The following is a 27,618-nucleotide window of genomic DNA, read 5'->3' as shown; positions in this document are numbered from 1 at the left end:
TCACATCTAGTATATCAACAGATAATTTAGAGGCTATTGTCAGACTGCTTTCCGAACACCTCTCTCTATCCCTATTTCTACTGCTCAGGTCCAAGCAAATACCATCTTCTTTCTGAATGGCCATCTCTTTTACTATTTTCAATATCACTTTCCTTTAATTCACTCTCCATAGTGAACCTGTAAGAATCTCATGACATTTATCCTGCTTAAAATCCTGGAATGCCTTCCCATTGTCTTTAGAACAATGTTGAAAACTTCAAAATCTTTCATAACTGATTAGACCCTTCATCATCTGGCCTCAATATTCTCAACAGTCTCGTCACTCACCTTCCTTCTTGAATTATGTTATCCAAACATCAAAATTCTTTGAAATCTAATTGCTCTTGTCCACCTCAATGTCTTCACAGCTTGTTTTTCTCTTCTCTGGAATATGCTCCATCACTCTGTTTTCCAGTTGATTTTGAAGAAGAACATAATTTGTCATCTCCAAATATGCTTCTCTGGTATACGGTTTATTATGAACGGGTTATTAAAAACAACACACACACAAAACAAGCTAGCAGGAGACACTCCTAAAACTGAGTAGAAGTTGTCTTTGTAAGATATATTTTACATTTCTGTAAAATCAACACATGTATGGGTGTTTCCCTTTTTGTATAAGGAAGATGAGAATAATGAAATCTCTAGAAACTCTTTATCAATGGATAACAAAGGGATTTAAATCTGCCTAAGGACTATACTCTCTTTTGCTCTGTGTGTGTGTGTGTGTGTGTGTGTGTGTGTGTGTGTTTGATAGCTTCACATAACTGGCTCTCTATACTCCCCAAATATCTGCTTTTGTCTTTAGCTGGAGATGGCTTTTAAAGTGGTGGCTTGGACCATACCGTAGAGTTATTAAATTTTCTATCTTCCATATATACAGGGAGTGATACATACTATTAAACTTTTGCTTTTCTCCTGTTTATCTATCATTTTGTTATAGGGTTCAATCGAGAACCCATAGAACAGAGGGTACAGAATATTCTCTCATCTACATTCTTACTTATCCTTCTAGTTTAGTTTACATCTTACTTCCCAAGTAGCTCTTCTTGGATTCTTGTATTAGCTTACTAAACATACTGAAATAGGACTTGAACATTTCTGTACTTTTCTTACCATAACTTCTATAATGCTTTATTATTTTTTTACTGTATCAGTTTCCTATAGCTGCTATATTAAATGAATACAAATTTTGTAACTTAAAACACTAAAAATTTATTATATATTTTTCAGAGGGTCAGAAGTCTAAAATGGTTTAGTGATTCTGTGTTTCTTAAATACTTCATTCTCTTGACATTGCCTATATTCCTTGGTTCATAGCCATGCTCACCATCTTCAAAATCAATAGTGCAGCATCTTTAAATCTGTCTTTGTTTCTGTCATCATCACTCCTCTAACTATGACCCTCTTACCTCCCTCTTAACCTTATTAGGATCCTTGTGGTTATATTGTACCCGCCAAGATAATCCAGGATAACCTCTCCATCTCAATATTCTTAACATAAACTGATGTAAAAATATGTTTACTGGTTATAAGTATTAGGATGCAGACCTCTTAGAGCAGGTCATAATTCTTCCTTTCTTATTTGCTTAAATGTCTATACTTTCTATGAAATACCTTTTATTAACCCCTTCCATTCTAGTGTCTAGAACATAGTGCTTAATGCACAAGAGGTGTTCAATACATGTTTATTATGAAGAAACAGAGTTCTAAACATGAGTTCAATCCATTGATACTGATATAGATGTAAGTACAACAAGCATATATAACTGAAGAAGTATAAATTATGAAACATAATCACACAACAACCAGATGTAATTATGAAAGTATCATCCCTCATTCCTATATAATTTTTATTTTTTCTCTTATTAATAAATATGATATCGTTTTCAATACTTAATAGCTTAAGAAGAACCCAGAGGGGTCTGGGGAAAGTTCCCTTTTCCCCAACAAGTGGAAATCAATATGGATAATACTACATCGACTTTCTAATTGAATATTCCTATCTTGTCATAATACTGTTTTCTTAGTAAATCATATAGCCCCTTTTATTCTTTAGCAGCTCCCATTCAAAACTTTTATGATATTTCTAAAATATTCTTTTACTTTATAGGCATCAAAAGGCATTGTAATACATATAAAGTTCACACTACAAAGAATCTATCTTGACTACTAACTGGCTCTAGACATATTAAAGGGTTCTAAATTCAGTATCACTGACACAGTACTAAGAGGAATTTTATATTTTCAATATCTTTTTGAGGTCATGTCAAAGTAAGGACAAATACAGGATCATACCTGTATTTTTATTTATCATACCTGTATTTTAACCTAGCAATTTAGTTTAATATATGGTACCACATTCCTTAGGGACAACTTAAGGGTGGCTCAGTTCCTTCAGAGGATACTGATAACATCAGCTCCTGCACACCAGCGGCGATTTTAAATTGATAACACAAAAGATCAACTATTCCAGAAAGGTCATTGATAATCCTATAACCAACTGACCTCAGAGAATATGGTACCTTCCCTAACCTAAGGGTGAAGAAACCCTTTCCACACCCTGCTCTTTTCTTGCCTGTATAAGCTTCCTTCACTTGCCACTGAGAGAGATGATCTTTTTAGAATACTAAAAGCTGTCCTCTCAAGGTGGAACCACCCATCAACAAAGGACTTCCTCTGAGGAACCAATCTCATAGTTCAGAGTTCAGTTTTCTGAGTGTGAGTGACATGACCTCGTTAGGTTGATAATGCTTTTAGTTATAATTTTATGGCAAATATTTTCAAGAAAATATAAATGCAAAGATTGCATTCCAAGTACTTTTCTTCAGGTTGTCATAACAAAATTAGGAAATTAAAGTGAGATATTCTGTACTGAATTCCCTAATTTGAAAAAAAAATAAGCCTCTGTTAAAAAATAGTTTTTTTATATGGATTTTGTTAAATTGCTGGTCAAATCTCTCAAATACATGGTGAAAGGGAGAAGAGCATGTCATCTATAAATATGCCTCTTTTGCAGAAGGTTCATCTTGAGTTTTTTTTTTTTTAAAGAAAAAGAAGACAAAGGAAAGGTTCAGAAAATTGGGAAATTACCTTTTGTAAGGAACATTTATATTTATTAGGGAAATTCACATTTGTAAGGGTGCTCCCCTCTAGGTACAGGAGGATGAAAAGACTAAATCTCTAGAAACTCATAAATGGAGAAGGCAGGGACTTACATCTGATAACAGTAATATCTTCCTTTTCAGCATTTGTGCCTAATAACCTTCTCTAACTGACTACCCACTCTCTACCTCTCAACATCTTTTGCTTTAGCAGGAGATGGTATTTATGATGGTGAAATGGACTTATTTATTTTCCTGGGTATCTTCCTCAATTGCATATTAATAATGTTTGGTTTATTATCCTCCTGTTAATCCTTTTATTTTTAGGGGATGTCACAGCCATGAACCTAGAAGAATAAAGAGGAATTCATTTTTTCCCCTACAGCGCTAATATGAAATGTACAGTTCTATGTTACTCCTTCCTATTTTTTGTCAAATTAAAGGAAATTCACTTGCATTACTTTAAAGTTGAAAAACCAAAATCTATTACTATGCTTACTCCCTTGGGACAACTTTGGGGATTTCAGGTTAGATAAATTAAAAAAATAAACTGTTTTTGAGGGTTCAGAACCTAGTTACCCACAATTAAAAAAAAAAAAAAAACACGACCAAAAAACCTGAACACAATTGCAAAAACAAAGGCACAGACTTCTGGTTAGCTTACTACATGATTATACATGTTATGCCAATAGTTTAAGGGAAATCCTTGTTTTGTCCATCAATAAAAGCAGAAAGATTTAATGACGCTGCCAGACAGACTAGCAGGAGTTGGTATTTGCTGTACTTTAAAAATACCATTGTTTCTGTGTCTTTAATTTTTTTTTTACTTATTTTTATTTTGGCATTTGAACAGAATAAACCATAAATTATTTTAAGGTTTTGTTTCTTAAAAGGTGTTCATTTTTTGGGCCTCCCCTGGTGGCGCAGCGGTTAAACGCTGGGTTGCGAAGCTGCCCGCACCCTCTGCAGCGCCGGTTCGATCCCCGGCTGCTCCCCGGCCACCGGAGGAGGGTCCCGCATGGCGCGCAGACCTCTCCTGCCGCCCGCTGCTCCCCTCAGCAGTGTACTTGGGTCCTTCTGCCTGCTCTGCTCCCTGCTCTGGCTCTGGTGAATTCTCTCACCCTCCCGCGCTTCTGACTGTACCCAGTGCTTGTAAAATAAATAAATAAATCTTTAAAAAAAAAAAAAAAAAAGGTGTTCATTTTTTAATCCAGATAATAAATATACCAATCTTTGACTACATAAGATTGGATAACAGATTGCTCAAATAACATCAGATAAACAATTTTACTCACAATTTTTTTAGATTTCTCAGAAGAGTCTAACATGAAACTAAGTTATTGTCCTGAAATCCTCACTGACATGCTCATTAATACTTTTACTCAAAATCACTGCAATGGGTAATATTCTTTGTCCTTCAAATTATATCTTACATTAAATTTTACTGTGGTCTCACTAAATAAAAAAAAAATACAAAACAGAGTGGGTGGTTTGATTTTAGGGGAAAAGGACTTTAAATGAATCTTTGGTTTGCCTGCTCTTGCTACCTCATTAATCCTAAATGGTGTCAGTCAGTTGAGTCTAATAGCTGTGAGTGTTACTACCATGGTCAGTTCCAAATTATAGTATTGATTAATTGATTGTCTTCTTCCAGTTGTGAATTATATTAGTGCTGGCTCAGGCAGCTTGGCTTAGGGCCAAAACCTAATTTTCAATGGAAGGCAACAAGCGGTTTTACTGTTTCACTGCCGTCACTGTTTTACTGCTGTGGTTAAGTGGATGTTCAGCAAACGGAAAGCTTTGGAAAGACATTTTGACAAAAAGGAATATATTAAATATAATGAATATACACATATTGAGGATCTCTCTTCAAACTAGAGAAATAAGCAGGAAGAGAGTAAGTCAAGAATTTTCATTCTCAACCTCTGACTTCCAGTCGTAAAACAATTGACTGGAGGATGAACAGGAGGCGAGAAAGATGGTACAGAGTGACAATAAACCAATATTTGGAAGTGTGGAATTAAGTTCATTCAGGAGAGACATACGGTGATGATGGTACTTTTAAACCATGTAGCATTTAAAGTGGATTATGGGCTCCCCTAGATCTTAAGTATGGTTGTGTAGGGGGGCTTAAAAAGAACCAACCACATTGTGGAACCATGGGGGTAGTGGTGATGTTCTCTTAGAATAATATAAACATTACTAAATGAAAAGACATAAGAAGAGTTACTATATTTCTAAACTCTCTACTTTAATAAGAAACATAAAATGGATGGGTGTGTTTATCATTGATTCTTGTGGAGTAGGAAAAGCTAAATGGGGCATTGAGAGGTTAATAACTTTCACAGATCCATAACTGCATTTGTTTGCTGCCAGATCAATTCCTTTTCCCTACAAAATCTGAAGGGAAAATTGGTATGTAATGGAGTAACTCTGATTATAAAATTAGATTCACATTAAAATGTATTTATGATTATTATTGGTCTTTTCAAGAGCAAAATCACACTTGATTTCACAGAGAATTAGAAAGAAGAGACTTTTTTACTTATAAGTAAAGGGAGTGAATATGAAAAATGAAGGAAATGATTTTTAGGTGGGCTAGATTTGAGCACTTTCAAATCAAATGTTTAGACAAGAATGATAAATGTAGGATTATAAATGGAGAAGCAATTGTGAAAAGCATATAAAACAAGGTAGAATATGCTGATAGAAATTAGAATTTTGTCTGTTTGCTAAAAAAAAGGGGGAGAGAGGCTGCTAGTAAATACAGTGATGAGGACACAATTATTTTTCTATAAGTAGTAATAAACCCAATATCATTAATGATTAAGAAGTATATAATATTTATATAAGCAATGATATAACAATAACTTGCCATAGATCCTATGAGGAAAGACTATATAATGAATTTCCAAAAATATAACAATTTATTAAATCTTCAGGACTGCCTCAATTATCACTGGCAAATGTAAGATTAGAGTTGGAAAATTCATGGATTTGTTATTTAACATATAGTATTATAGGTACCAAGGATATTTTAGTGGTAGTGGTGGTGGTCCAAAACAAGCAGCAAGCCCTTAGAGTAATATGTTGAATAGTTAATAACTCTGGTAATTCATATCATATATGAAATTACAAATCTAGTGTGCTAGTAACTTGGAAAAATAAATGCATAATTTAGAAGACTTGATTAAATAATTAGTTGTTAACATTCAATGCTCTTAGCTCCTTGTGGAAAAGATCCAAAGCTCCTTGGATTAATGTAAGAAATAATCCAAATATAAGTGATCCTGGAACACTTCTCACCACTCAGAATAGAGATCCCAGCATATAATGGATGCTCAATGAATATGTTTTGAAAGAAAGAATGCATAAGGATATAGCATTTGAATCAACTTCTGCCAGAGGCAAGAAATAGGTAAGAATCCTTAAAGAGATAGAACAATCAAGTCATTAAGAAGATAGTAGAAATTTAAAATGCCAGTGGTCCCACACATAAGTCTACCTAGTTTTCCCCTCCTACCTATTCTCTCTCCTCACCTAAATAAATCTGAGTCACCTTTAGACTGAGGCACATTTTCATTTATGGAGAAACCATACTCACCTATTTGGACAAGATTAAGTAACTGTATTACAATCACTTGTGCTTCCCATGTTGGGGGAATACTTACACTCTCTTGCAATTGTTTAGTTGTCTATCTGAATGTACTATGTCTGTCTCATCCCCAATAATGTTACCTGGTCAATAGAGAACAATTTGATACATAAACAGTTACTTGATTCTTCCAATCAGTGTCTATCATGACCTCTCCCATATTCCACACCTGACTGGTTTGTCTGCAAATCTAGGTAGCTTTACCTTCAAGTCAATGCCTGTCCATAAGCCAATCAGGTATCTTAGTCCAAAAATCTTAACTTAGTCCATTTCTAGCATGCATTATTGCAATAGACTGTCTTAACATACTTGCCATTGTCTTTGCCCAACTCAGTTCTCAACTCCGAAGTCTGAATGATCATCTTAAAATACATGGGTTATTATGCTAGATTTCTGCTGAAAACTTTCAGTGAAATATAAACTCACATAGAATTAAAGTCAAAGTTCTTAGTAGGACCTAAAAGGGTCATCTTTCAAAAATATTTTCTTCCTGTATCTCCTTAATTGGGCACTCTAGCCTCATGAGCTTTCTATCCTTCCTGACTAAAGTTAAATATCCTCCTCATGGCCTTTGTACATATTTCTTCTATTCAGAATGATCTGCCTCGAATAGTTACATCACCAACTCCTTTACTTTTTTGGTTTTACTCAAAAGTTACCTCTTACCTCAAAACTCCTAAAATTTCAATATTCCCTTGACCAAATAAGGTTTTTCCTTGGAGGAAAGAAAACTTCTATCTATAGCTCTATTCACCCCTTAAGAAACATTCAGTTTCTCCTAACTTCTTTATTAGGGATTATTAATGCTTCCTGGCCATTTCTTAAGAAATTTGGATGTGGCCAGTGATTTCCACTTGATCACTAAAATAAGTCTAGACAGATTAAAAGATATGCTATTGTTATTTTAATATATATGTCAATTAAATATATATTTTATGAATGTATTATATCATTCCACATTTTTATTAATTTATATACCAAATATATCTTAGTACATAGACATATTTTATATCTGTATATATAACATGTAGTTCTGAAACCCTCAAGATTTTTTAAAAAATACTATTTTTGTAAGGCAGGATTTTAATTTTAAATATGACTTAAGTTTTAAGAGCAGTTTAAAGTATATGGCAAAATTGAGGGAAACTAAATTTTAGCTTCTATTTCTATTTCTAGAATTGATGAGTGCTGACCATAACTAAGGTGGAGGATTTTCACATTATGCTGATTAATTTATAGCATTTTTTATGGAGAAAATAAACTAGAAATTAATGCACATGACATACTATCTTATAATTTATTTTATACTATTTGTTGTATTTTTACATCATTATGAACTCAAATTAGACTCACTTTACTTTTCATTATCATGACTTCCTTGAGTAACCCAATGCAAACTGGTGTTATTTTAGATTTCAGGGATGATGATAGCAAATATATAGTAAACCTGTCAATCTTGACTTAAGACTTAAAAAATAAAGCAATTAAAGAATCAGTATGTTTTCTTTGGGATGCAATATTATATTACTGAGAATGTTTAACTTTAAGAGATTATATTTTTTTGTGAAATTAATGAAAACCTAAAAATAACAGTATGTTGCTATTTATAATAGTTGATGTGAAAAATGCACTTTGACATTTTGTTGTCTCATAAGGACACCTAAAACTACAAAACACAGTTAATTTAAAAAGCCAAAAGTGCAGTCCATTGGTCGGATCAAGAGATAATAATCTTTTCATGTAATTACAGTGGCCTACAGATAACATTTATCACATTGAGTTTAATTCTAGGTATCAACCAAAAGCATGAAACTTTTGATTAGTGGACTTAGAGGTGAAATCAGAAGATGAAATATCTGAAATTCATGTCAAAAAAGCAGTGGCTGAAGGAGCTATGGATATTTGTATAGAAAATAAGAGATTAAGTGATAACATAGAGGGAGATAGATTATGAATCAATAGAAGGAAGAATTTTCTTGCAATTCAAGCTATATAATTAAATAACAAATGAGGCTTATGCATAGCTTTATTCTGAGACTGACTGTGTGCCAGTTTCCTACTGAAAAGAAGTAGAGAAATAAACTATATGAACTTCTGCAGTCTTTATGTCTTTTTCTTTTTCTTTTTTTAAAGATTTATGTATTTATTTTTAAAGATTTATTTATGCATACAAGAGCTGGGGTACAGGCCAGAGATGCGGGGGGTGAGAGGATTCAACAGAGACAGAGTGGGGAGCAGAACAGGCAGACTGACTGAAATACACTGCTGAGGGGAGCAACGGGTGAGACAGGAGAGGTCTGCTTCGCCATGTGGGTTTCTCCCTGGCTGGCCAGGGATCAAACTTGTGCTGCAGAGGCTGCGGATTGCTTCATAGTGCAGTGCTTAACCCCTTGTGCCACCAGAGAGGCCCTGAAGATTTATTTATTTATGCATACAAGAGCTGGGGTAAAGGCCAGAGATGCAGGAAGGTGAGAGGCAGACTGACTGAAGTACACTGCTGAGGGGAGCAGCAGGCGCCACCAGGGAGGTTCCTTTTTTTTTTTAATTAAAGGAAATATGATTTAGAATGCAGAGTAAAAATTACCTTAGTCTCAGATATACTATAAGATATCTTTTGGATATTGGGATGGACATTCTCTGGGTCTAAATTTTCATGTATGAAACATGGCCAGGGATATTTAAGGACTATTTTAGTCCTAATGTTCTCTAACCAAATAAATGTGGACATATTGAATCAAAATCTATTCTAGTCATAGTGAAGAAACGTTACAATTATAGACTTTTTGAGCTGGAAAGCATTCAATCAATGCCCATATAAAACACAAGATTATGCACTGATGTGCTAGGAAATCATTTTGGTAAGTCATTCTTGTAAGTGCTATATATATATGAAAGTTTTGGTTACTACCCTTGTGTGAATAAATGTAACTCTGAATGCCCAGAGGACATCCTGCTGAGCTTTCTTTTCCTTGTTATATACTCAGAATTTACAATTAACCTTCACTTAATTAGATTAGCATGTTCTTTACCTGTGATTCAAATTAATACTGTAATAAAACACCTCAAATAGAGACCTGAATGTGTTCCCACTATGTACAATGTTAATTACTTCCTTACTAAAAATAACTGAAATTAGGGTCACTTAATGGATGCCTTAGTTAACAGACCTGGGTTATTTTTCAAAATAGTGCTGGTTAGAACTTTCTAAACAATTCTTAATATTGCCTAAAGAAATCCTAATATTTCTGGCTTCCTTAATTGGTGAAATCTTAAGAATTAACTCAAATCCCAGGTTACTTATAACTATGAAAATATTTATAGGCATTGGATTGGTCCTTGTCTAAAACAAGACACTGCAAGACATAATCAAATGTTGCCATTCACAAGAAACTAAATTGCACTTGCCAAAGTAAGCAAAATGTGTGGATCAAGCTAATGCTAAAAAAAACTCTTAAAATGTCTGAATTTTGTGACCATTTTAAGAGATTTTTCAGCATTAGCTTGATCCAATTATGAAAAGTGACACTGACAATACATGGAGAAGAAAGTTCATTTAACCAAATTGAAGAAACTTTGTTAACATCCCTAATTCAAATTTTGAACCTTTAATTAAGGATTAGGATATTCATCATTAACAGTACTTGAAATGCCCCATGATGCCCTGACTCATTTGTTCATTAAATGTGCATGGTGTCCAGTGACTTTTACGTCTTGTGAGGAATACAAAGATGAGTAACACATCACAGACATACTTTTCATATTTCTAACATAGATACTTAAGTGGGAACTGACATGAGAGTGGTCGCCTCACACTTTCACCATCTAGTTATAGTGTGGGTTCAACTGAAAACAATCAAGGGTTAGCTTAAAACATAGTGACAATTGTTTTCCTGGGGTTGAGTTCTACCTGGGTTCAAATTTTGGTACTATTGCTACTTGTTTGACTTTGAGCAAGATGTTTAGTTTCTCTAGTTTTCCCCTTTCCATCATAACATGGAAATAGGTAAAATATAGACCTTATGGGTTTACTATGAAGAGTAAATTAAACATGTGTACAATGTGCTTTGCATATAATGTACATATAAACATAAAGGTTAAATACATTGAATGGATAATAAAGAATATATTTAATAAGAATACATCTCTGACAAGACTAAAAAGTTCAATATTTTATAATATGTTCATTATTTTGTATGCATTTAAGGTTAATATTATTGGACTACAAAGGAAAAGAAAAATTTCTACTCAGTGCCCTACAGAAACAATGCCAGTGAGCTGGTGCTCTTATATAAATGGGGAAGACAATTGGGCAATTACTGATAAAATATAATGCCCTAAATATAGTGTACTGATTTCACCTAATTATGCAGTAAAATGTCTTCTGATATTTTTGTAGACATAGAGGAGGAGACAGGATTAGAAATAACTTGGTTTATTTGTTTAGTGGCAGAACAGCCCCTAAGAAGACATTGGAATATACTAATGTATATATTATTCTGAAGAATATTTTTGGCCCTGTCTGGAAAATTACCTTTGGTAGAGTGGAAATATTGCATAGTGAGGCCAATTCTTGCTCTAACTCTCATCAGCTGTGAGAGACCTTTGCATCCTTGACCACCAGATTCTTCATATATTTTACAAGGACATGAGGATAACATCAGAGTCCTCCACCTTATGCTTTGCATTTCCTTAGGGCTCAATAAATAGTATTAATATTAACCACCATTATTTTTCACTCCATTTTATTTATGATGAAATAAAATAACTATAGTATGTTGATCCTATTGTTCCTCATTTTGCAAATACTAGTACCCAAAAGAAATATTTGTTGAGAGAAAGAAGGGGCGGAGCAACATGGCGGCGAGGAGACGCTGCGAGTAAGATCTCCCATTAAAAAAAGTGAATAGGGAGGAAAAGCAGCAGGTCCCAGTGACAACTGGGACACGGAAGATAAACGGGTGACGCCAGCGAACTGCCCGAAGAAGAAAGTGGCCATAAAAGAGGACCAGAAGGGAGGGAAGCTCAGAACCCTGCTCCCCTCCCCCGCCCACAGAGGCGGCACTCTCCGACCGCAGAGAGGAGGAAACAACAAACCAAAACTGCCCACAAGAACAAACGAGGCAGCAAGCGGGACTGTGAGTGGAAAGGAACTATTGCAGCCACCACACCCCGTGAACGGGAGCTGAGGCGAACCCTGCAGGATCTGCCGCGGCGGTGAGCGAAAGGCTCCGGGCGCCATTAGAGAAGAACAAAGACCCCGGGAGACGCGCACACAGCCCGGGCTGCCGGTAAGCTGGCGTGGAAACGCGGCGGGCGCACTCGGCGCGCTTGAAAAGCAAGTGCAGACCTGGATCGAGGCTGCCCAGGTCCCCGCGCCTGCGACCTAGGCTTGCGGGGAGACGACCTAGGCTTGCGGGGAGACGCACGGAGGTCCTCACTGAGGTGAAGGTCCCTCCCTGTGTGAGCAGGAACCAGGCGCCCAGGCACGGGAGCGGGGTGCAAAAGGCGCCATTCCCGCGCCACTGAACTGGGCTACAGCCCGCATCCTGGAACTGAGGGCTTTGAACTGAGAGCCGGGGCACGAAAATTCGGGGCGTGGTTTCTCCACGACGGTGGGGCACAAGGCAGACACAGCACCCCAAAGCTGTTGAGGTGTACCCTACCATTCCCGCTCTGTTCTCTGTCCCACGGGGTGGGGGGAGGCGAAAAACAGCACCCCAAGGCCAATAGGAGAGATCTCTGGTGCCACCTAGCGACCAGGAAAAAAAAAAGTCACTAACACCCTATAAAACAGGACATTTCTTAAGACTGCTTGAAAAGGGCAGAAGGTTTCTGGAGGACCCAGTGGCCAGCCGGGAAGTTATTCCACGCCAGGCCCCTTCCGACCAGCAGTCTGAGCCCACAGAGGGAGCAGGCACCCACGTCCGGGGCAGACCGGGTGCGCAGAAGAGTGTGCCTGAAACCGGAGGCGCAGGGACTGCATCCCGCTTCGCCATTTGAGAACAGGGACATTTCTTCAGTAAAAACTGCCTAAAACCAGCAGAAAGCTCCCCCAGAAGACAGAGATGGCTCCTGGAAGAGCCAGAGGGGAGCGGAGAAGTTCACCCAAGATGTCAGTCAGTCCGAGCAACACAGTGTCCCAACGCATACGACAAATTAGAAAACAGACAGTAGGGAGTAGAAGAACCACACGCAACCTAACAACTCCTCAGGAAAGAAGCACACCACAAAAAGAAAACCACTCCCCAGATTGCAACGACAGCAACTTGGAAGAACTTCTGAGCCTTCCAGAAAGAGAATTTAAAATTGCCATGATTAAAAAAGTGATAGATCAGAAGAAGGAAATTGAGTCCCTAAAGAGGGAAGTAAGAGAAATGCAGGAGATCAAAGAATTAATGGAGGAACTAAAGAACTCTGGGAAAAGCAATGAAAGCAGAATAGATGAAATGGAAGAACGAATAAGTAATCTTGAAGACACAGAAATAAAAAGAACCAAAACAGAAAAGGAAAGAGAAGTACGAAGGAAAAAGAATGAAGAAAGACTTCGGGAACTATCTGACTCCATGAGGAAAGGAAATATAAGAGTTATAGGAATTCCAGAAGGAGAGGAGAGAGATGTAGGAACAGAGAAAATATTCATGGATATAATTGAAGAGAACTTCCCAAATGAGAAGAAGGAGCTGAAAATTGATATACAAGAAGCAAGAAGAACACCAAACTTCCACGACGAAAGGAAAAACACAGCAAGACACATAATAGTAAAGCTCCCAAGAATCCAGGACAAGGAAAAAATAATGAAGCTGACAAGAGGGAAGAAACAGATAACATTCAAAGGAAAACCAATCAGGCTGACATCAGACTTCTCTGAAGAAACACTACGGGCAAGGAGAGAGTGGAGGGACATAGTCAACAGACTCCAAGAAAACAGATGCCAACCAAGAATACTCTATCCCGCAAAGCTCTCTTTCCTCCATGAAGAAAGAATATGGACCTTCCCAGACAAAGAGAAACTCCGGAATTTCATTGCGACTAAACCCCCACTCCAAAAAATACTACAAGGAATCCTAAAGCCAGAACCTCAGAGGGACGAATAACAACGAAAGAAGACCAAAAAAAAAAAAAAGTTATTAAAAGAATAAATAAAATCAAAGGAAAGACAAACATAATGGCAAATACAGATGCTAACATATCAATATTAACTCTAAATGTAAATGGACTAAACTCTTCAATAAAAAGACACAGAGTTGCAGCCTGGATTAAGAAACAAAACCCAACCTTTCGCTGTCTCCAGGAAACACATTTAGCTACAAAAGATAAAAATAGGCTCAAAGTCAAAGGATAGAAAACAATCCTACAAGCAAATGGGCCAAAAAAGAAAGCAGGAACAGCTATACTTATATCAGATAAAACAGACTTCAAACTCAAAAAGATAAAAAGAGACCCCAATGGTCACTACATTATGATTAAGGGGACAATACTTCAAGAAGAAATAACACTCATTAACATATACTCACCAAACGAAAGAGCACCAAAATATATCAGACAACTGTTGTCCTCTCTGAAAACAGACATCAGAGAAAACACATATGTAGTGGGAGACTTCAACACACCACTATCAACAATGGATAGATCAACAAGACAAAAAATAAGTAAAGAAACTAAAGCTCTAAATAAGGACCTAGAGCATTGGGCTTAACAGACATCTATAGAACACTAAACCCAAAAAAAACAGAGTACACATTTTTCTCAAGCGCACACGGATCATTCTCCAGGATCGATCACATACTGGGGCACAAGACAAACATCAACAGATACACCAAGATTGAAATCATACCAACCATCTTTTCTGACCACGAAGGCATCAAACTAGAAATAAATCATAAAAAGAAGGCAAGGAACTATCCTACCTCATGGAGATTAAAAGCCACACTACTGGAAGACCACTGGACTAACGAGGAGATCAAAGAAGAAATTAAAAAATTCTTTGAATTGAATGACAAGGAGGACACCAATATCCTAAATGTATGGGATGCAGCAAAAGCAGTAATAAGAGGAAAATATATAGCAATAGAAGCTCACATCAAAAAACAAGAAAGAACTCAAAGAAACAACCTAATCTCGAAGCTCAAAGATCTAGAAAAAGAACAACAAAAAAACCCAGAACCAGTAGAAGAAAAGAAATAATAAAAACAAAGCAGAAATAAATGAAATTGAAACTAAAAAAACAATCCAAAAGATCAATGAAACCAAGAGCTGGTTCTTTGAAAAAATAAATAAAATAGACAAACCCCTAGCCAGGCTCACAAAGGAAAAAAGGGAGAAAGCACAAATACACAGGATCATAAATGAAAGAGGAGAAATCACAACGGACACAGCAGAAATCAAAAGAATAATCAGTAACTACTATGAACAGTTATATGGAAACAAGTTCAACAATCTAGAGGAGATGGACAAATTCCTACAACTCTACAATCACCCAAAGCTAGATAAAGAAGAAATAGAACACCTAAACAGACCAATTACAAGCAGCGAAATTGAAATGGTAATTAAAAACCTCCCCAAAAACAAAAGCCCAGGACCTGATGGATTTACAAATGAATTCTACCAAACATTCAGAGACGAATTAGTGCCTATCCTTCACAAACTCTTCCAAAAAATTGAGAAGGAAGGGACAATACCAAACACGTTCTATGAAGCCAATATTACACTAATACCAAAACCGAATAAGGACAACACAAAAAAGGAAAACTATAGGCCAATCTCCCTAATGAACACTGATGCAAAAATCCTCAATAAAATTTTAGCTATCAGAATCCAACAATGTATCCATAAGATAATTCACCACGACCAAGTTGGATTCATTCCAGGGGCACAAGGATGGTTTAACATCCGAAAATCAATCAACTTTATCCAACACATCAACAAAAAGAAATATAAAAACCATATGATAATATCAATAGATGCTGAGAAAGCTTTCGACAAAGTGCAACACCCATTCATGATAAAAGCCCTTGAAGTTCTTGGGATACAAGGAACATACCTCAACATCATAAAGGCCATCTATGACAAGCCAACAGCCAGTATCATTCTCAATGGTGAAAAGCTGAAAGCAATTCCATTAAGATCTGGAACAAGACAAGGATGTCCACTCTCACCACTGCTTTTCAATATAATACTGGAAGTCCTAGCCAGAGCAATAAGACAAGAGAAAGACATCCAAGGAATCCAAATAGGAAAAGAAGAAGTCAAACTATCACTATTTGCAGATGATATGATAATATACATAGAGAACCCCAAAATCTCCACAGAAAAACTAATTCAACTCATCAATCAATTCAGTAAAGTGGCAGGATACAAAATCAACACGCAAAAGTCAGTAGCCTTCCTATACACAAACAATAAATCTGAAGAAGAAGAAATCAAAAAAACCACCCCTTTTATTATCGAAACAAAAAAAATCAAATATTTGGGAATAAATCTAACAAAAGAGGTAAAGGACCTATACAAAGAAAACTATAAAACACTGTTAAAAGAAATAGAAGAAGACACAAAGAAATGGAAAGACATCCCCTGCTCATGGATTGGAAGAATAAACATTATTAAAATGTCCATCCTTCCAAAAGCAATATACAGATTCAATGCTATTCCAATCAAAATCTCAATGGCATTCTTCAAAGAAATAGAACAATTATTGATGAAATTCATATGGAATCACAAAAAACCCCGAATAGCCAAAGCTCTACTGAAAAAAAAAGAAGGAAATGGAGGCATCACACTCCCAGACTTCAAACTATACTACAAAGCCATAATCATCAAAACTGCATGGTATTGGAACAAGAACAGACATACAGACCAATGGAATCGAATAGAAAATCCAGAAATAAACCCACAGATTTATGGTCAACTAATCTTTGACAAAGGAGCAAAGACTATGCATTGGAGCAAAGAAAGTTTGTTCAATAAATGGTGCTGGGAAAACTGGGTCGCTACATGCAAAAGAATGAAGCTTGACCACTACCTCACACCATACACAAAAATCAACTCAAAATGGATTAAAGAACTAGACATAAGACCTGAAACCATAAAATACATAGAAGGAAATATAGGCGAAACACTACGGGATTTGCACATCAAAGACATCTTTACAGACACATCACCCAAAGCAGTGATAGTGAAGAGAAAGATAAACAGCTGGGACTACATCAAATTAAAGAGCTTCTGCACAGCAAAAGAGACAATAACAAAAACAAAGAGAAACCCCACCGACTGGGAGAACATTTTTGCACCCAACACTAATGATAAAGGACTGATCACAAAAATCTGCAAAGAGCTGATGAGACTCAGCAACAACAAAGAAAATAATCCAGTCAAAAAATGGGCAGAAGAGCTAAAAAGAAACTTCTCTGAAGAGGAAATGCAAATGGCCAACAGACATATGAAAAAATGTTCAACATCACTTGTAATCAGGGAAATGCAAATCAAAACTACCATGAGATACCATCTCACACCAGTGAGAATGGCACATATTAAAAAAACTAGCAACAACAAATGTTGGCGAGGATGTGGAGAAAAAGGAACTCTTGTGCACTGTTGGTGGGAGTGCAAACTGGTCCAACCACTATGGAGAGCTGTGTGGAGATTTCTGGACCTACTAAACATAGAGCTTCCATATGATCCAGCAATTCCACTCCTAGGTATTTACCCAAGGGACACAGAAACATCAATTCCAAAGAGCACCTGCACTCCTATGTTTATAGCAGCACTGTTTACAATAGCTAAGCTTTGGAAACAACCCAAATGCCCAAAAATAGATGACTGGATCAAGAAGATGTGGTACATATATACCATGGAATATTACTCAGCATTCAAAAAAGATAAACACATGCAATTTGCAGCAACATGGATGGCACTGGAAGGGATCATGCTCAGCGAAATAAGCCAAAAAGAAAAAGAAAAATACCGGATGGTCTCACTCATAGCAGGAATCTAGAAAACTTAAATAAGGGACCAGGAAATTGAATATAAGAAAGTGAAAATCAAAATCAACCAAAAACTATGAACCAGAGACACTTTTTGGGGGGTGGGGGGCGGGAGGGGAAGGATTGGGGTCAGAATGGGGCGTTTGCAATTGTATGGGGGAATATAAAAATAAAATTTAATATTTAAAAAAAAATAAATAAAAAAATAAACATAAAAAAAAAAAAAAGAAATATTTGTTTTGCTTTTTACAGAAGAGGTAGTTATGTTCTTTCTAACTGTGAAAGACTGTTCTATATTCTGGCATCCTGTTTCTAGAACTCTAAAAGGCATTGCATATATCCACTCAAACATGTCTGTACATGAACAGGTAAATTTCTGAAACTGAAAATACGAAAAGGATAATGATACACCTATAGACTACATACTCTCTAATATGTCCAGTATTATTTTAAAGCACTTTTCATATACAAATTCACTTAACCTTTGTAATGGCCAGCAAAAGTCGGTACTATTACTATCTCCATTTTAGAGACACACAAACTTTGAATTTGCTTCAGATTAAACAGCTAGTGAGTGGCAGAGGATTCAGGAAAGTCAGTTTCAGAGTCTATGCAATTTGTCCCTTAAAATACAATTGATTTGTCCTGAAGGAGCAATGTCATAAAAACAATATATTTGAAATATTTCTATTTAGTGCTAGATCACACAGAAATAGAACCTAAATGAAAATAAGAACATCCACTTATACTACTTCTTCTATGGGAATAAATACTTTGTATTCCCAAACAACTGGTTTTTAAATGAACTCTGGAGCATAATATACTCAGAAAATGGGAACTGATTCCATACAAATTGCTGAATCATAAAACATAATCATTACTATCATGAGAGTCAAGAACAAAGACACACGAGTTCAGAAGATGATAGCATTATTTTAATCAAGGGTATGCAAGAAACCTTTATGACTCAGGTGAGCTAAATATTAATATAGAAAAGAGAAACAATGAGGAACTGAATGGAAAACAGGTTAACAGCCTAAAATACTTTACTATTGTCTCCGCCTTTCTTGTCTAATTTGAATCTTATTTTACTTCAATGGTATTTTTGGTTTCCGAGAGATACCTGTATCCCTTTTATATCTGGCTGTTTACCTACCTACCTGCCTACATATCTATCCATCTATCTATCTTCTATTTTCTTAGAGTCTTAAGAATTATCACCCTAGAAATCAGGATAACAGGTGGTATTCTTTAAGTAAGGTATGCAAAATTTTTAGATGAGAGTAGGTGAAATGCTTAAGACCTTTAAACTTTGTGAACACTATAAAATTTGTATTTAGAAAGAGCAATTAGGGCCTCCCCGGTGGCACAGCAGTTGAGCACTGGGTTGTGAAGCTGCCTGCAGCCTCTGCAGCCCCGGTTCGATCCCCGGCTGCTCCCCGGCCACCGGAGGAGGGTCCCACATGGCGCGCAGACCTCTTCTGCCGTCCACTGCTCCCTTCAGCAGTGTACTTTGGTCCCTCTGCCTGCTCTGCTCCCTGCTTTGTCTCTGGTGAATTCTCTCACCCTCCCGCACTTCTGACTGTACCCAGTGCTTTTATAAATAAATAAATAAATAAATAAATAAATAAATAAATAAATGAATCTTAAAAAAAAAGAAAGAGCAATTATTTGAACTTATAAAACAATCAGGGTTTTATACTAGGTAATAATTTTAAATAATGAAATAACAGAGCAAATATCCTACAGAAAGAACATAGGCATTATTAAAATATCATTTTAAAATTAAAAGCATACTGTAGGGTAAGGTAAAGTATCAGGCTTTTCTGCCCTCCCGCCATTAGGAGTGATGATGGATCCTTGAGGTCCTGAGTGCATGCCTGATGGCGGGCACCTGGAGTAGGGTGTGGGCCTATGTAGACAGGATTCACCTGGGCTAAAATTGGGCTTATAAGGGTGGCGTCATGGAGATGCCAGCAGAGAGCAGAACCATGAGAAGAGTAGAGAAGCAGAGAGAATGCCAGAGAGGCCAGAAATAGTGAAGACTTGCTGGGGGCTGGGAGGCCTGCCAGTCTCCCAGCACCCCAGCATCCCTGCCTGCTGTGTACCTGGTAAAGCCCAATAAAAGCCTGAAAAGCCACCGAGGGCTCCAGGACTCCTCCTTTACCCGGTCTGCTGGGTCAGAAAACCTGCACAGGGCCATCCTGCCCTTACACATACTATTAAAAATAGGCAGGAAAAAAAGTAGAGGTTTTTATCAAAAACTATAATACATGAATTGTATATATTAGATAGAGGGTATGTAAGGTAACACAGCTACGTTAATAGCAAAACTTTTGCTGCCAAATACTGAGAACTGTAGGCATTATCTGATTCCTGTGATTGTTTACCAGAGATTAGCCATTTAAAAATGCTAACCTGGGCCTTCCCTGGTGGCGCAGTGGTTGAGCACTGGGTTGCGAGGCTGCCCGCAGCCTCTGCAGCACCAGTTCTATCCCCGGCCACTGGCGAGGGTCCCACAGGAGAAAAAAAAAAAAACTAACCTATCTATTAGCTAATTTGTTTTATCACTTTAGTCCCTTATTAACAATAAATAGCTTTATAACTTTTAGAGGAGCCAAAATAAATTATGCAGGCAAGATGACTGTCAAGGGCTAATAATTTCATAGCAGCAGCAGCTAAATTCAAACATTTAAATCTATAGGCATCTGCCTCTCTGATCCACAACTTTAACCCATTGTTAAATTTCCTACACATCCATGACCGATATCATCCATGATTCAGAACTGCAACATAAATCCTTCCTTAACAGATCATTTCCTACATTTTCCATTGTTTTTGGACCATGTTGTCCTTTTATTTACAAAAGAAAAACTGGTCAGAGTAAAAGACAACTCAATTTTAATATGTTTTGTAAGAACAACTGGTGCAAAGAACATAAATGCCTGAATATTCCATCTCCCCATTCATCCACCCATCTTTCCAAACCAATTATTTGTTGAGCACCAACAATATAGAAGGCACTAAGATCCAAGAAACACAGGAGTTTTTATAAGCTAAGTTATACACTTACCTTTGTTAATGACTGTCGGTATTTTCAGACACAGTCCCTGGCCTTGAGATCTTCAAAACCTGGTAAGACAGAATGAAAAAAAAAAAAAAAAAGAATATTTTAATTCCTAAATTGTCTTCAATATACCTTATTTCAGTCACCCCTTTTTTAAAATGGGGGAATGAGAACAAAGAGGTGGAAAATCAGAAGTTTCATGAGAAGCTGATATCAGTTTTAAGTGTTAACAAACTTTAGTTGAAATAATGAAAAGCCAAAAACAACATGAACATCTCTTCTTTCCAAATGTAGTAATGGATATTGACTATTATTAAAATTTTGGACTGAGACTATCATGTATAGCATAAAAACACTTAATTGCTTCCTTACCATTACTTCATCAAAGCTACTAAATGGCTTAGTTTGTTGTTTCTTGAAATTACATAATTCATATCAAAATATCCATTCTTTTTCTTTTTGGAACTGAGCGCTTCCTTCTAGACCACTTTCTTTTCAGTTGTTTATCATATGTCCAACTCTTATTCTCCTTCAGCTCCCTGGGTAGTTGTCATTTCATGCAGAAAGTCTTCCTTCATACCCTGTGTAGTGGCAGGAGGACACGGAGCAGGATCTCTATAATCCGAGCAGATGGGGTGAAGGAGGAGTCCTGGAGCCCTCAGTGGCTTTTCAGGCTTTTATTGGGATTTACCAGGTACACAGCAGGCAAGGGTGCTGGGGGGCCGGGAGGCTGGCAGGCCTCCCAGCCCCCAGCAAGTCTTCACTCTTTCTGGGCTCTCTGGTGTTCTCTGGTTCTCTGCTCTTCCATTTGTTTTGTTCTTGTGGTTCTGCTCTCTACTCTTCTGCTCTACTGGCGTCCCCGTGACGCCACCCTTATAAGCCCAGTCTCTCAGCACAGGTGAATCCCATCTACATATGCCCACACCCTATTTCAGGTGCCCACAATCAGGCATGCATTCAGGACTGCAGATCCATCAATTCTAATGGCAGGAGAGCAGAAAAGCCTGATACTTTTTATTTACCCTACACCCTGACTCTGCAGGTTTTACTTAGATGTATTTCCATAGATGCTCCAACAGCTCTGTTCACTTATATCACATCTCACTGTATTGCCTCGGTTACAAAAACTGGCTAGTTGTTAACCAAACCATTCTCTTTCCTCATTTTACAAAGTCAGGCTACATCTTGCAGGTGTATGTGAAAATGTGACTGAATTCTTCACAATGGAATATAGATGGATATAGATGTCATTATCAGACCTAGTCTGACAACCATCTCATACAAAGTCCTGCATTCACAGGTTAATCCCTGTGGACATATATGAGAAAAGACATAAAAATGTAAAGAGTTCGCTCTTCAGTTATAGTTTTCAGGATCACCTCTCAACTTCACTAATAAATTCTACACTACATTGTCAAATAGATAATCATCCATCATCCTATTCTGACTTGGGACCTCTATTGGCATTGGAATTTTATGTAAATGAGAATTAAACTTTGGTTCTTTATACCACTAAAATGTTGAGCATTTGTTATTGTATTTAGCCTATCCAGACTGTGAGAATTCTGTTTGTGTGATCAACCCCATTAGGTTGTAAATGAGAGGATGCCTAGCATGGCTGGTTTCCTCTTGTTTCAAGTTTCAGTTGAGCCTCTGACACAGTATATGTCATCAGATGATCCTGTCCATTTTTTTAAAATAAGTTGCATACAAATAATAAAAATTACCACAAAATTCATAGGAATTATTATTCTAAACACAGATATCCCTTTGGGGCCAGGGGAAATCAAGGCTTCATTTAGCACAGACTTCAAAACACCTTTTGGTAAATACTTAAAAGATAAATCTGATTTTGCTTAGGAGTTCAAAGCAAGTAGAAACATTGAAACATTTTTGCTAAACTGTTTTTTTCTAGGCTTCTATTTGCAGTTTTTTTTTTTTTTTTTTTTTTTTTTTGTAGGATGTTGAGAGCAGTTGGACAGCTTAGGCAGAAGTTACAAACTCAAAATCTCCTTGCTGCAGTTACAGTGATTTGGAATGTCCTTCCAACCTCTACTGGGGATTTAACACCAATAGAAAGAAAATGAAAGGTAATTTTCTTTCCTTTTCAAAACAATAACCAGTCACAGAACCCAAGACCTTCTGCTCTTCTCATACTACAATGAAATAGCTTTTGAAGTTCAGGTAAAAAATACAGACATCTGACAAGCAGTATCAAGTCTCAGTCAGCATGCCACCATGTATTTAATGCAGACACATCACCTCCTTTCATTCAGGCACCAGCACTACATGCACTGACTTCTTTTTGGCAAACCACCTGCTTGAAACCACTTCCAAAAGGCCCCTTCCTAATTCTCACCTATCTTTCTCTTTATTATCATTCACTTGCTTGAATTTAGTCCTATTTGGCAGAACGTCATGTTAGATACATACTAATTTTACATTCAATTCTATGTAAATAAGGAAAATACAGAGAACAGTCAGCAATTCCTTTCTTTCTGAAGCACCAAGATGCTGTTTCTGTTAGACATACAATTGCCTTTCAATCTGAAATAAAAATGCTCATGCTCTGTCTCACAAGTCATTTAGATTACTGCTGAATGGCAGCTTTAGTTTAGATTTTATGGTAGTTTTAATGCATTTGTGCATAGCTCAATGAGATATATAATTTACTTTGGTAAAGCACTTGTAACTTTAGAGTCAGGCAAATGCTACTGGATTTACCAAAGATATTTCCTATCATTTTTATGGATATGAAAACAACTCTTCTAGCTTTAGACCATCACAAAACTACCTTTCCCTCCTGAGTACATATATCAAACTAATGACCTGTTGATCTGTTAAAATATTTAACATCAGACAGAAATTTTAAAAAGTTCAATTCTTTCTAAGTCATGCTTCATTTTTCGGTCAAGTGGGCTTCCTAGTTGGAAAAGGTGCAAATTATTCAAAAGTTTCAAGTCTGCTCTGTTTTTGAAAGATTGGGAAAAAACATGGGTCATGAATTCTCTTGGGAGGGGGGGATGGATTTTTGCAATTGCCTTAGCTAAGAAAGTACATTCCAGATCATTAGACATGCCTGTTGTGGGTGAGGGAAGGAACGAAACTAGAAAAGAGCTGTTGCAATGGCTTGGGTTCTTTCCTTTTCAAGATTTCTGCCAAAGTTCTGACTATTTGTTGTGGCTGAGGAAGTTGGAACAACTAAAGTCAGTAACTTTCAATTGTGGAACTGTCTAAGGTGACGTATAATCTGGCCTGGTACTTTTTATAGTATTTACAGATGTTCATGGAAAATGGTAATATGGAGTTTTGAAAGTTTCCATTTACTTTGGTCATAAACCCAGTTTTTCCCCCATAGAAGTAACAAGCATCTCATAAAGTCTTCCATTTTACGTGTTTCACAAATAAGAGTGTCATTACTTTATTTTGATATGGAGTTAGAGTAAAATCTTGTATACTTTACATTCTGCTCCATAAGAAATCACTTTGAATACTTCAGAGTTCCACCCTATAATTTTTTATCTCTGTACTATCACATCCTTCTGCTATAATGTGAAAATCCCAAGATCCAATAATGACTCATGACTCTTTTATATGTAATAGGCATATTTTAATTAAAATTCTTCAAACCTAAAAAAGGAATTTTAATAGAAAATCTGGAGTTTAATTTATTTGGTATAGTGTGATTTATTTTATGACTCTATTTAAATTATAAAAAAATTACTCACAGTGAATTTTATTATACTGCTAACACTATTTGAAAGCACCAAAACCAAATCCTGATCATCAAAATAGCATGACACTTTAAAACATGCTACACTGGCACAAGCAACTATGATCCTTTAAAGTAGTTTAAAATTACATGTTAGAGAAACTTCATTAGGAGGCTTTCATTTCTTTTATTCAGAATTGTTTGCACATGTTTTTCTTTGGTCATTATCATCACATTTTCATAGATCCAAGTTTATACTAGAAAAGCAACAATAGGTATGCACATGGCCAGGAAAAACACCATCTGAAATACCTAAAGGTACTTATCATGCAAAATCGTCAAGTTTCTCTTGTGTGCATATGGTACAGTGTAAAGTTAGAATAGATGAGAAAGAAAGTATGTTTATAAACGTATTTAGTGAAAAATGTTAGATACCCTACATGACATTTCTTTCCTTCTTCTCTGCCTCTCTTTTTTCTAATACATATATTTTCTAAGACATATGAATTTTAATATGTCAAGTACCTCGGAGCTATATTAACTGGACAATAACAAATCTTACCTTAAACCACTTTGCAACTAACATGTAAATTTGTAAAAAAATATTCTACAATGATTATGATTACTGTAGTAAAATATTTTGCATCACATATGGCAAGGTATACCAACTGGGAAATCAATTGACACTCTCAGCAGTAAATAATGAGAAGTTTGTTTATTTTTAATTTTTTTGGATGGTGTGTGTGTTTTCTCATGGTCCCCTAAATGAAAAGCAGGGTTTCTTGGAAGCCCAAATAATTTTGAATTATTATTAGTTTCTTTTAAATTTAATGTATGTGGTGGTGCTTACAGAAAAGTGCATAAACAATAAATCATACAAAATCAAATACCAGGGTAACTGTCATTCAGGTCAAAAGATTTTTCTAGTGCTACAGAAACCTTATACTCCTTCATCCCATTTCTACTTCATCAAAGATAAACAAACATTATCTTGATTTTTACCCCTACAGTTCAGAACTACTTTGAACATTATATAATATGTTACATATTACTTTGTGTCTGACTTCTTTACTTAAAATTCATGCTTAATGATTGCATTTAATTTGCAGTTTGTCAAATAGCATGTGAATATATCACACTTTATATACCTACTCTGTTGTTGATGGACATTAGGTTATTTCCAATTTAGAGCGATTCCAATGCTGCATTAATATCCTTGTAGATATTTTTGGTACACAGGTCATATAGAATGAAAGTGAAATTGCTGGATCATCTGGCATGCATATGTTTAACTTCAGTAGATAATGCCAAATTGTGTTTCTAAGTGGTAGTAGCAATTATACTCACCTGAATTATATAATTGCTATTGTATGACATCTTTGACAATACTTTGTCAGTATTTGCTTTGAAAGTCCAGGAAAAGGAAAAATCCCTGCTGCAGGATTTAATTGACTGGTAAGAAATTCATATTTGTGCTGGAATGGTGGAGACTTGAATGTCACTGTCAAGGGTTTTCCCTGGATGTAAGAGAATCCATGGAAGGTTGTGAAGTTGAATGAAGCATATGTGTCCTATGGAATGATAAGGATACAAATCGATCTGGCAACAGAATTTTTGTGCCAAATAAATGGTGTGTTTGGGAGGGCAGGGCTAGTAGTCATTTTACAAACAAATGAACAGACACTACACACACATACACACACACATACACACAGTCATTAGAAATCATTAGAAATGTGTATCATTAGAAATTTCGAGGGTTGTAGATTAAAGATAAATGTCTAGGGTTGTAGATCAAAGATGAAAAATGTCAAACAGTAGTTTGTCATGAAGAATTATTTTATATCAGTCTATGCTGAACTATATCTTCTTTTTGTGATCAAGTTTGAACATATTGTGTTTCAGAAGGGATGGGAATACAATTCTACTATTTTCAAATATGGGAATTTCCCATAGGTATTTAGTGAACAGTTTTAGCAAGTGATTGCTTTATAAGGTAATTATTTTATAATTATCCCATAGAAAGTGCTTTTGAAAAAAATCCTCTAGAGCCAGGAATAATCATACAATTTTATAGTTGGAAAAGGCCTTGGACAACATCTAATTAAACCACCTCATTTCACAGATGAGGAAGTCTAGGTGGATAGCTGCTCAGTTACTTGATCAGGATAACACAGGAGTTAAATGCAGTTTTAGAATAAACCAGATATTTTGACTTACAAGACAATCAGGATAATTTCATTTCATTAAAGAAATACTGAAACATTTATTTCTTGACTTTCTTTAGTTAGCATTTTTCTAACATTTATAAAAAGTCACCAAAGTTCATCTATTCCCAGATATCTTCTCTGATCTCCTCATTCTTCAAGGCTTTGTTAGATGACTCTAATATGTCATAAATGTCATTTTGCAATCATTTTTTTTATATTTCATTACCTATATACTTATGTTTTGCTGACTATATTGATGAACCAGAAGGTAGGGTCTGTTTTTCTCTCTGCTTTTAGTACTTAGCACTTTGTAAAAACCTAGTAAGCAATAGCACTTTGCAAATATTTGTGGAATGAATTAATGTATCAAACTTTTGCCCCAAATCATTTTGGTATGTGCTTAGTTAGGTAATGATAAAATGTATGTCTTTACCCATGATATCACTCTTTTGTGTCATTCATTGATATTTCTGTGTCTATTCTTTTCAGGCATAGGCCCTTGAAACCAATGTGGCTTGCTATTTGAGCAGAAGTAATACATAACACTTCCAAATAGGATCCTTTAATAGTCAGTGATCAATTTGTTCTTCCCTCCAACTCCAGTGATTTTTGACACTAGAGTGTGTGTGAAGACAACATGAGAAAAATCCTTTGCCAACTTGTGATGGACATGTAACATGACTGAGAGATAAAACTATGCTTTAAGTTGCCATGATTATAGGAATCCTACTGCGGTATAACCTATGTACTGATTTACCAAAATAGGATGAGACTTGGGGAATTTTTGTAGAGTATTTTTTTTTTTAATGTGAGAGGGATATAAACCACTGGGTGTGAAAGTGTGAACTGTGG

General features: G+C 36.2%; 1 protein-coding gene across 1 annotated transcript in view; it reads right to left on the bottom strand.

Moving 5' to 3' along the window:
• The window catches only part of PTPRD (protein tyrosine phosphatase receptor type D), a 2,089,263-nt gene that overhangs the window by 775,395 nt on the left and 1,286,250 nt on the right, over nucleotides 1-27,618 (bottom strand). The window contains exon 9 of the mRNA XM_054689298.1: nucleotides 20,851-20,909. The gene's annotated coding sequence lies outside the window, so the exon portion shown is untranslated. The remainder of the gene's footprint in view (nucleotides 1-20,850; nucleotides 20,910-27,618) is intronic.

The sequence above is a fragment of the Talpa occidentalis genome, unplaced genomic scaffold, assembly GCF_014898055.3.
Source record: "Talpa occidentalis isolate TD23 unplaced genomic scaffold, MPIMG_talOcc4v2.1 talOcc4.7, whole genome shotgun sequence".
Classification (NCBI taxonomy): Eukaryota; Metazoa; Chordata; class Mammalia; order Eulipotyphla; family Talpidae; genus Talpa; species Talpa occidentalis.
This window is presented reverse-complemented; position numbering and strand designations above follow the sequence as displayed.